Source organism: Mesoplodon densirostris, chromosome X, assembly GCF_025265405.1.
Source record: "Mesoplodon densirostris isolate mMesDen1 chromosome X, mMesDen1 primary haplotype, whole genome shotgun sequence".
Lineage (NCBI taxonomy): Eukaryota > Metazoa > Chordata > Mammalia > Artiodactyla > Ziphiidae > Mesoplodon > Mesoplodon densirostris.
This window is the reverse complement of record NC_082681.1, coordinates 108,132,224-108,144,789: the sequence shown is the minus strand read 5'-3', so window position 1 is coordinate 108,144,789 and position 12,566 is coordinate 108,132,224.

Genomic DNA, 12,566 nt, shown 5'->3' with positions numbered 1-12,566 from the left:
TTATTTTTTTTTAAACTCTTTTCTTTAGTGCACAAACTTGTATGTCAGCAAATCTGGGGGCTACTTTCACTACCTCAGAAACATAAACCTGCCATACTTAAAATTTCCTATTTTCAGAAATTTGTTTTCCTGTTAAAGGAACATATTTGGTATGAGTAACAGCATCAACTTATGCACTGAATGTTTCCCAAGCCATCTTGGAATGCTGACAGATGGTTAGAAATCAATCATAATTTACTTATCACATATATTTACATGGTATCCAGAAGAGAAGACTGGATAGAGAATGGAAATCTAATATAAATCTGTAAGTTATTTTAACAGCTTTAAATTTATGGTGGCCCCTATGAAAGCTAAACCAGACATGACTTCTTCCACAATTTTTGAGAGACTTAAATAGATGAACAAGGAAGCTCTTTGTGAATGCCTATTTTAATTTGTTCCCTGACTTTAGAGATTTTATAGAAGTAGGTAAACTAAAGCTATGTTTCAAAATAATGCTTCTTTAATATGTTCTTTTTAAATCTACAATTTCAAGTGTTTCAGAGGGACAGTGTACTCTGTTTCAAGCCATGCTACATTCTGGAGACAATGTTTCTTTAGGTTCCAGGGAAAGTTTAAAACGACCACACAATTATACAAACTGCAAGCACACAGGTGACCCTTCTCAGCAGCCTTAGCCCAGGGCATCTGAGACTGTCAAATGTAGAAAGATCCATAAATAAATTATAACATCTGACATTTTCAATATCCTGAGAGTCAATAAGTGTATATTCTACCAGTGGAGTCAAAACGACAAGAAATTACCTAGTTTGGTCTCAGAACAGTTCTATGTGCTCTGTGAGCTATAAGGAATCCCCAAAATGTAAATTACAATACCTGGTCTCAAGAATACCATGTATTAGCTGAGAAGATAAGCTGTACGTGAAAAAAAATCATGAGCTATCATTTTTAGACACTTATTGCCTCAGAGATATCCATAGGAGAACACAGTATTTTTAAAAATTCCTTTAAAATTTTTCCTTGAACCATTAACACAGGTATTTTAGACTGCTCCAAATAGAGGCAGAAAAAAAAATTAAAGGAAGATCTCTATAACCAACCTGATCCAAAAATAGTCAAATAAAGACAATCTCAAATAGGTCGAGTCCCAAACATATAAAAGTTTATGCTCGGGATTCGCTATCTTTTGATACCTCCTCTCTTATACTCCTTGAAAGGGATATAGAAATGAATTAATCATTCAGATGGCACTCTAGAATTATTATTTATTTTTATTTTTAATTTTTTTTTGGCTGCGCCATGTGCGACTTGTCGGATTTTAGTTCCCCAGCCAGGGATCAAACCCGGGCCCTCAGCAGTGAGAGTGTGGAGTCCTAACCACTGGACCACCAGGGAATTCCCTAGATGGCACTCCAGAATTATTACTAGCGGTAACGTGGTTAAGTTTATATTAGGGTTATAATTAGCTATCTTCAGTATTTAAAATTTTTATACTATCACCTTCATTATCTTCTTACACCCTGTGTTGTCTAAAACAGTATCCATCTAGAGGCTACTGAAATTTTAATTGATGAAAATTAGATAAATTTTAAAATTTAGTTTCTCAGTCATACTAGTCACATTTCAAGGGCTTAATAGTCATGTGACTTATTGGCTACTATATTGGTCATTGCAGATACAAAATATTTCTATTGCAGAAAGTTCTACTGGATAGCACTATCTGAGCAACGTTACTTATCACTGTCACTAAAAGGAACTTTCCTACTTATTTATTCTAGTATGCTAGCAGGATTTTACCTGTAATATAGTACAGCACATTTGGATTGCAACACATAACTGAACTTTTCACAGGTATGGAAGAATCTATGTGTTGATTCAGTACAAAGAGTTTCATCCCAATTTACAAGAAGAGAAAACTAAGGCTTGACATATCACAAGACTGGTGCTCTTTCTGTCAGAGAATGTTGACAGTGCCATAAAAACTGTTATCCTCTGAATTTTCTGTAAATGTATTAAGTAATTTTGGGTAATAATGGGCTTTGGAGTCAGATATAACTAAGTTTTAATCCTAGTGCACACTGTCTGCTGGTGGTATGTCTGGGAGCAAGTTACCAAACTTCTTGGAGAGACTACAGTTCCTAATGGTCTGAACCAATTCTTGAGCAGGTCTATTGTCATTTTTTATTTTTGGAATAAGTTGTAATTGCCCCGGCACCCAGGGCAAACCCAGTCCCCTCTCTTTATTTTTTTTAAATTTTTATTTATTTATTTATTTATTTATGTTGCATTGGGTCTTTGTTGCTGTGCACAGGCTTTCTCTAGTTGCGGCCAGCGGGGGCTACTCTTTGTTGTAGTGCGTGGGCTTCTCATTGCGGTGGCTACTCCTGTTGTGGAGCACAGGCTCCAGCTGCACGGGCCTCAGCAGTTGTGGCACACGGGCTCAGTAGTTGTGGCTCATGGGCTCTAGAGTGCAGGCTCAGCAGTTGTGGCGCACAGGCTCAGCTGCTCTGCGTCATGTGGGATCTTCCCGGACCAGGGCTCAAACCCGTGTCCCCTGCATTGGCAGGCGGGTTCTTAACCACTGCACCACCAGGGAAGCCCAGTCCCCTCTCTTAAGCAGCATTTATAACTATATCTACATTGCTATAGTATAGGGTTGGCCAAAAAGTTCGTTCGGGTTTTTCCATAAGATGGCATGCAAAAAAGCCTTTTTGGCCAACCCTATATATATATATATATATATATATGTCGATAATAATATATATCTCTATCTCTAAATCTATATATACGTTGACTGATTTTCAAATGAGTCTGAAGGACATATTTTCCTTATTGCTCCTTCCCTGCCAGCACTCAGATTGGCCTCTCTTCCAAAGGCCAAAGCTCTGGTTGGGTGGCTTCTCCTATTGCTACTCTATCTCCAGGTTCTAATAAACGCTCCCTCTCTTTATCTCTTCAGGCCTAGGGCTGAGTAATGTCATCCTACTGTTGCTAGCACCATCTGTACCTTCCCATTGGTTTCTCTTAACCCTGCACACACGACTGTAACTTATCCCTCTGTTACCTCTCATCCTTTACCCACTTCAGCAAGCTGTGTGCTTCTTGCCCTGACAGAGAAGCAATCAAACTGACATCATAACGTATCTGCTAAAAATGAAGGATTCATTTACAATTCTACAGCAGTTACTACAGGGCCAAATATAACTTGAAATTAATGTAAACAAATTTTATGAATATATTTTGCTATACTCATATCTATCTAAAAACACATATCTAGAATAGTTTTCACTGTATGTTGAAATTAAGAGATTTGCTATATAGTGGCATAAATTTTTTATCTTTTTCATAAAAGGCAAAATAGATTATTGTTAAAAATTACATCTTCAAAAAGACAGAATTTCAGTTCATAAAAACAACATGTACAGTAAGGATTCTCTCTCTCTTTTTTTTTACAACTGAGAAAACCAATATAATTTGTATACTTTCTGATTGGTCACAAGATGACAACTAGAGAACATATGAAACCAAACAGACTCATGCACAGGGTTGTTAATTGAAGCAATAAATAAAATAGCCAAAATTTTGTAACAGCTCTAATATGCAACATTAGAAGATAAAGATAAATTAACTACATATTATATTTTTAAAAATATATAGCTAGCATTACGGCAGGGACACTGACCCATGGATGGCTGAAAAGATGTTGGCACAATCCAATCAGATGTTGCTGATTGGTATAATCTAACAAAGGCATACCAATTCAATACCATTTCTACACTATAAACATATGATAGAATATTACGAAGCAATTTAAATGATGATTAAATCTTACAACACAAAATCAAACACCCAAAAAACTAACTGTATTAAGGAAAATCATGGTTGAAAGGTACAAACTTCCATTCAGAAAATAAATAAGTCATAAGGATCTAATGTACAGCATGGTGATTCTAGTTAATAATCCTATACTGCATATTTGAAAGTTGCTAAGAGAGCAGATCTTAAAAGTGCTCAACACGAACCCAAAACATTTTTTTGTAACTATGTATGGGATTGATGTTAACTGGACTTACTGTGGTGATCATTTTGCAATATATACTAATATCAAATCCTTAAGTTGTACACCTGAAACTAATATAATGTTATATGTTAATTACATCTCAATAAAAAGAGCCAGAGTATTTAGGAAAAAGATCTGTTAGATGTGGGTGGTACTTCCCCCGTTTTAAAACTGTATTTTAAAATTTTCCTTTAAATACCATATATTTTATGCTAAAAAGGAAAACCACTAGCAATAAGCAAGAATCAACAACTGAGAGTTTATTAATGGAATTGTATGTGTATCGAATAAAAATTTCACTAAATTATAAAAAACACATATTTGGACAAATTATCTTAATAATCTATCAATACTACTCTTTTCATATTAACTTCACCTCCTCTAAAATCTCATCAACCACTAGGAAATGTCTTGATTTTAAAAAAAACAACTATAGGGCTTCCCTGGTGGTGCAGTGGTTGAGAGTCCGCCTGCCGATGCAGGGGACACGGGTTCGAGCCCCGGTCTGGGAGGATCCCACATGCCGTGGAGCGGCTAGGCCCGTGAGCCATGGCCGCTGAGCCTGCGTGTCCGGAGCCTGTGCTCTGCAACGGGAGAGGCCACAACAGTGAGAGGGCCGCGTACCGCAAAAAAAACAAAACAAAACAAAACAAACAAACAAAAAAAACAACTATAACCTGTGGATAGGATAGTCAGTGTGTGGCACCTAGGAAGTAGCAGATAGGGAAAGAGAATGCAGTAGTATATTCTGCTGTCATGAGACTAACGTGAGACCCTCAAGAGCAATTCGCGAGGGGAATTTAATACAGCTTTTGAAATTCTTACAATAAAGGTGCTTTGTTAGAGACTGTGGAGTTTATTTGTTCGTTTATTTGGTTTTACACTCAAAGAAAAATATAGTCCTAAATATATTACATTGGCAACTGTATTGTTAATGTCTTAATAAATCTAATAAAATAGAATTTTTACATCAGGATCTGGATTTAAGTCTAGATTTTTCCACTTAGTAACTGTAAAATATTGTGTAAATTACTTACTCTGTGAAGCCTGGTATCTTTAGCAATAAAATAGGGATAAGAGAAACTACTTCAATTGGCTGTTAGAAATATTTCTTGTGATAGTGTGTGTCCTGAATACCCAGTACCTCATGTATTATAATTAATAAATGTTTATTCCCCTTCCTAAAACTGAGGAAGTAAATGATAGACATGAAAAAAATGGTATTGTCGCAAATCTTTTTTCTTTCTTCCTTCCTACCTCCCTCCTTCCCTCCCTCCCTTCCTTTCTTTTAGTTATACTCATAAACTAGATATTTTTTTGTTTTAGTAAACCTGTCAATTTTTAAAATGACTCAAATTAAGGTAACTGAAGATGTTTCAGATGATTTAAATTTACTTTTCCATCACCTTAGTACTAAAAGTATCTTTCTACTTTGAATAAACTTTCAAAGAAGATTTTCAATGTTTATTTGGAACTATTTAAAAGTTGAGACTAGAGGTTCAAGTCCAGGTCTGAATTCAAATCCAAGCTTCCTAAACTTTTCTAAGACAGTAAAATAACCACTGTTCTCTAGATTCATGGGACTTCACAGACTATTTCTAAGGGTCATATTTAATTTAGTTCAAATTTGTTGCTTGTCACAATAGGCCTTTATTTCTCTTTGAAATAAAAGAATATTCCTTCTATTACTTCCTTGACTTGGTTCTAAAATTTATTCACTAAAATAATTATTTTTAATATAGTTTTCAGAAAATGTGGTATGTTTCAATAGCATACTCTTAAATTTTTCTATGTAAGAAACCCCCAAAGAAGGGATATTACCCCAGAAGCCTAACAGTTTTATTGTAATATTCTACTTAAAAAACTCAGGTGTTACACTTCACTGAGCATAATATATTGGATTTCAAGGAACTAAAGACAATGTTATTTGAAAAAGTTCTAATTAACTACTTGTATAGTTAAATTTTTTCTCATCAAATAAATTCTCAAATATTTTCTCATCAAATCACTTCTTAGAATGGAGATTCTGGGACTTCCCTGGTGGTCCAGTGGTGAAGAATCCACCTTCCAATGCAGGGGACATGGGTTTGATCCCTGGTTGGGGAACTAAGATCCCACATGCCGCAGGGCAACTAAGCCCACGTGCTGCAACTACTGAGCCCATGTGCCTCAACTAGAGAGCCTGTGTGCCGCAAACTACAAAGCCCACGCGCTCTGGAGCCCGCATGCACAACTACAGAGCCCACGTGCTCTGGAGCCCATGTGCCACAACTAGAGAGAAGCCTGCACGCCGCAACTAGAGAGAAGCCCACGTGCCGCAACGAAGAGCCTGCGTGTTGCAACTAAGACCCGACACAGTCATAAATAAATAAATAAATAAAATATTTAAAAAAAAGAAATGGAGATTTTAGTTTTAAAAAAAGTATTGTATTCAATGGTAGGATTAAAGTCTTCCCAAAGTGAGAGAACAAATAATAATAGTAATTTATTTCTGTGATTGCCTTATCTATTCAACTAGAATGTGTTACTATACATTGTATATTTGTTCAGATCCAGAGTCCATTCTAACTATCTAATAAAAGGTCAGTAAATACTTACTGAATCATAGATGATTCAGTAGACATTCTACATTTGAAATTACATGTATAATTTGTATATAATCAAGATATGTACACATATATAATCAAGATATGTATAATCAAGATATATACATACATATATACACACACACAAGATATATATCTATATATCTATCTTGAACTGAAGTACAACCATATATGTGTTAAATGATCCTTTTTCATTGGTAAGAAAAACTTGCCTCATGGTTTATTAGCCCCAAATGCAACCCATTCCATACTTAAACCTATAAATGGCAAGGGGTATGGGAACACATAAATGGAATAAACAAAGTATGATTCATTTCCTGTGAGTAGGGGGTAGGGTCCTTTCTCCCCTGAAGATTACTACCAAATAGTATGGATGTATATCTGAAGAAAATCAGAGTTCTTCTGTGGAGGACAAAGGGATGAGGGTGTTTGGTAACTAATGATATCTTTTAAAATTTAGCATACAAGAAAAAATCCAGTAATATTAATTATGAGTAAGACATTCTTCTAGCATCATGATATCAAATATGGCCAGAATTCCTATGAATTTTGGACGTTAACTTAATTTCTTTTTTAAATTAAGTTTTAGTCATGGGGTCTTTTGATGTATTAATATTTCTGTAACAGACTCAAAGAGAAGTATAATTACTTATACCTTGTTTTTTCTCTGAGCCATTATGTGTAAAATCATAAACTCAGAAATACAAGGAATCACTAAAAGAGTACTGCAGAAAGTGTGATTTCATAGTAAAACTTTTGTAATTCAGGCAAGTTTAAATAAATAAAATACATAAAATTAATAGTAAACATAATAAACAAGTAGTAAATCATTATCTCTTGAGTTATTTTTTTCCTAAGAACAAAATGGTAATTCAAATTAGGTGAAACTAACTGATGATTAATTATATCGTTAGGGGAACAATATAAATGACAGTAATTTAAAAGCAGAACATCAATAGTTTTTGACAAAAGAAGAATTGATAGTGCCAATTGAGTTTATATAATTTCTTGAATCATGAATACACTATTGATTTACTTAACAGACTCCTTTCACAGGTAAATTCCTCCTAGAATCTGATCATACTATATAAATTCTAAATGAGTTAGCTCACTTAAACAAGGTTTTATTTTGGCCCAGGACTACATGTTATTTATACTTTTAAATAATAGCATAGCATTTCTGTCTTAATATAATACTTTTATGTTTAGGCATTGAATCATTCATAAATCAATTACAGAGGCCCACATAAGAAAAGTGAATTTATGAAACTGGCTAAAATTCACAACCCAGGAAAATAGAAGTCAAAATCTAAAATAGTGGTTGTTCTCAAAGACAATGTGAACACTCTCAAGTTAGAGACCAGAATCTACTTTTCAATTTCAAAGGTGAATCCTCTTCTAATAATCAGAGCTAAATATAAATTTAAAAGGTAACCTATTTTTAAATGTTTAAACTCTTTTCCCTACCCCCAACCAAAATGAACAGTAGCTAAAAATTATTATATTAAAGCCTTGTCCATAGCTCTAATTGCAACATTTTAAAATGTCTGTTCTTATAGGCAGCAAGTGGCTAAAAGGTTTGGCAAAAGTCACGTAGATGTCACAGCAGAAGAAGGAATTAACTCAAAATGCATCAAAAGGAAAGCTTTCAAAAGGAAGTTAAAGTATCATAAATACCAAGGGGGCAGGAATAAATAGCAACTGCTGTCAAGACATATTTAACAAAGTTTATAAGAAAAGGAAGCAGGAGATGTGAAAACAGTATAGGGGAGCATTGATGCTAAATTTAACTCAACATTTTTTTTTTATTTAGAAATTCATAAACTCCAACTAAGGGAAATGACACTTAAGTAAGTATAAATTCCATGGTAATGATAAGTAAGTATAAATTCCATGGTAATGATTATTTAAAACCCCATATTGACTATGAATTTATGCATGGTGATTCATATGCAAAGTAACAAAATTGCATTTATAATAGAAATGAGAATAAAGCAACAGAATTTGTAACATGTTAAAGGAAGCATTAACTGTAGTGGAGGAGTCAAGTTCCTAGAGAATCATTTATTCATTCATTCAGCAAAAACTATAATTATTGTGTTCATGTCATAAATCCAGGGTCTTTAGAAATTAGTGATGAATTTGAATTAAATGCATCTGAATTTCAAAGTATACTTTTTTATCTGGAAACATTTTTTTTAAATGAAACTAACCTCCAAATTTAATAAAATAATATTTTTATTGATGGAAGATAATGACTTTTAAAAAAGTTGTTTATTGGAAAGTAAAGGAAGAAAGCCAAGTTGATTGATTTATTAAGGAGCAATATTATGTTGGCTATTATATCAACAATATACTGTTTTACCAACAATAATAAGTTTTCATCAATGACAATAAGTAATTAGAATGAATAGTATTTTTGAAGCACTTACAAAATATCAAATATACATTTCAGTACAATTACCCCCTATGTTAATTTTATTAGTTTTTTTTTTTTCAGTTCAACTTCACAGATGAGAAAACTGAAGCTCAGCTAGCTGAAAATTTTATATAGGATTACACATTTAAGAAGTGATTTAAACCTAAGTCTGTTCAATTTTAAAGCTCATACCCTTAAATGAAAATTATATTCATGATTATATTATCAATTTTGTTGGCTACTTAAGAATTTAAAAGTAGATATATATCCAATTTATACTACCAATGACATAAATGAGCCTAATTATGGTTTGTTTGACTATAGTTAAATGTGTTATATATTTTGATTTGTTGTTATTTTATTCTGGAATATTAAATTTCCTCACTTCAAAGACTTTACAAAATATCCCCATGCTTTTTTGGGGAAACTGTAGATAACTATTTAGCTTCAAATGCAGTTTTAGATTGGTTAACTAGTGTCAATTCAGGTCTTTGCAGGTTCCTATTTGAAAGCAAGGCTAGTAAAAATAGTCTTATAGAGAATTATTGGAAGAGTTGTTTGAACCCTATGGAATGGGACGAAATATTTGTAAACCACGTATCCTACAAGGGTTAGTCTCTAAAATATATAAGGAAAAACTACAACTCAATAGCAAAAATATCTAAAAACCTAAATGAAAAATGGGCAAATGACTTGAATAGATATTTCTCCAAAGAAGACATACAAATGGCTAACTGGCATATGAAAACACGCTCAATGTCACTAATCATCAGGGAAATGCAAATCATAACCACAATGAGACATCACCTCACATCTGTCAGGATAGCTATTATCAAAGAAACAAAAGACAATAAGGGTTGGCGAGAATGTGGAGAAATTGTGCACTGCTGGTAAGAATGCAAAATGGTGCAGCCACTATGAAAACAGTGTGGAAGTAAATAGAATTACCATATGATCCAACAAACCCACTTCTGGGTATTTATCCAAAAGAACTGAAATCAGGATTTTAAAGATATAGCTACACTCCCACGTCTTTAGCATCACTATTCACAATAGTCAAGATGTGTAAATAAACTAAATATCCACAGACAAATGCATGGATAAAGAAAATCTGGTATATATACAATGGAATATTATTCGGCCTTAAAAAAGGAAAGAAACCCTGCCATTTGCTACAACATGGAGGAAGCTGGAGGACATTACGCTAAGTGAAATAAGTCAGTCACAGAACGACAAATACTGCATGATTCCACTTATATGAGGTATCTATAGTAGTCAAATTCACAGAATCAAAGAGAGGAATGGTGGTTGCCAGGGGCTGGGGGAAAGGGGAAATGAGGAGTTACTAATCAATGGTTATAAAGTTCAGTTAAGCAAGATCAATAAGCTCTAGAGATCTGCAGTATAACACTGTACCTATGGTTAACAATACTGCATTTTACACTTAAATATTTGGTAAGAGGGGAGATCTCCTATTAAGTGTTCTTACCACAACAAAATAAAGTAAAATAAAATAAAATAAAAAAGAGAAGACAAAGAAATGAACCCTCTCACTCAACAAGGAATTGCCTAGCAAAATTGTCTAGAAAAAGGAAACAGTTTAAATAGACTATCTTACTTTTTTCTTTACTTTCTTGAAATCACGGCTGCTTATCTGGAGAACTTCATTATCACCTAGACAGCCACCCGGACATTTCTTCCAGAAATCCAGATAAGGCACAAATTTAGAAAGTCTGGGCATGGCAAATAAAGCTGCCTTTGACCACTATAAGTGAGGACTGACCCTATGGGTGTTTAAAAAAATTATTCCAGTTATGTGGTTCAGTCTCTTGAGATTTAATGGTAGCCAATTATGGTCCATAGACCAGAAAAGTGACTGATCATTGTCTGAAAACATGATGATAAATTGGGAAGGTAAAACAGATTCATCTTTTTTTTTCCCTCTTACAGGTAGATGTTGACTGAAATAATGAGAGGTTTAAAAAGCTGACACAGCTTTGATCTCTTCTTTGATGTTTCCTGCTGTTGTCTACGATGTTACTTTTTATAAAATATGGTCAGTTAAAGTAAAAAGCCAGAGCATAGTTTCTCCTCACTAATGATTAATAAAAATGACTTGGCAAATAGAATTCTACAGATCGATAAATGGAAACAGCACAGGACACCCCCAAATAGTAAAGAAAGAGACATTTTTTACATTGGCACACTAAGCTGCCCTCTGTTCCCTGAGCCTGCATGCTCTCACTAGGTGTTTTGCACCTACTTTTCTCTTTTTCAGAATGCCCTCTCTCACACGTTACCACTAATGAAATGATTACACTTGCTTCAGGACCAAATCAAACACTGCCATCCCAGGTCTCCTGGCCGGTAGAGTCATACCCAATTCCACAGCACCTGGCATGTGCCTCTATTATCTTTCTGTACCATGGTATTATATGCATTTGCCTGAGTCTCTTCTAGACATAGTGTTCTTAACTATTTTTGTGCTATGGATCCCTTTGGCATCTGGTGAAGCATATGGAACACTTCCCAGAATGTTTTTAAATGCATAAAATAAAAAGAAAAAATCATATGGGGATAGGAAGGAAATTAATTATATTATAATATAGTTATCAAATATTAAATATAGGAGGTATACTATATGTGATTATTAATACACTGGTTGAAGTTATAATCATTAATAAAAATGTAAAGTAGTAGTGAATATAAATGATCTTTCAAAATATCCAATACAGCTAAGATTTGATATAACAATATTGGTGATAAATTCATAGACACTGCTAAGACTGTAGTATGTTGCCTACCTTCATAATTGGGGAAAATGCTAATTTTCAGTTAAAGGTTAAATAAAGATGCACTTTTTCTCCTGTCCTGCTTTGTGGACTCCAGATTAAGAATCCTGTCATTTGACTCTATGGTCTTAAGGGCAGAGTTTTTGATTTGTTCATTTTTGTGTCTTCATTACAGAAAAGAAGCACTGGCACAATCCAAGCGCTCCACAAAGTTTATCGAATGGTGGCTGAATTGTGTTTTGAAGGTTTGGATGCTGATCTTATCATTGCCCTTACCACATCACAACACATGAAGACACTTGATATTTTCAATTCAATTTGTCACCATACATGGTGCTATATTCTTTTTTTTTAGACATAGAAGCTTGCAAATTAAAATTAAAAAGCATCTGTGACTAAGCAATTTGTGTTTGTTGTATTTTTCTCTACTTTCCCCTAAGTCAAGAGACAACCATGAAGATGTTGCTAATGCAACTGAAAATGCCGACACTCAGCACCACTTCCCAGGGAGCTTAAAGCTCTAATCACAGAATCTAAGCCGTCTCTACAATACATCCTGAAAATGGGAGACAAGTATCATTAATTTCTGCCTTTCAAATGGAAGGCTCTGACACCAACAATATTAAGTGGCACATCGAAGGGCATCCCAACTATTAGGTAGTGAAGGTGAGAAAGAAAACAAAACA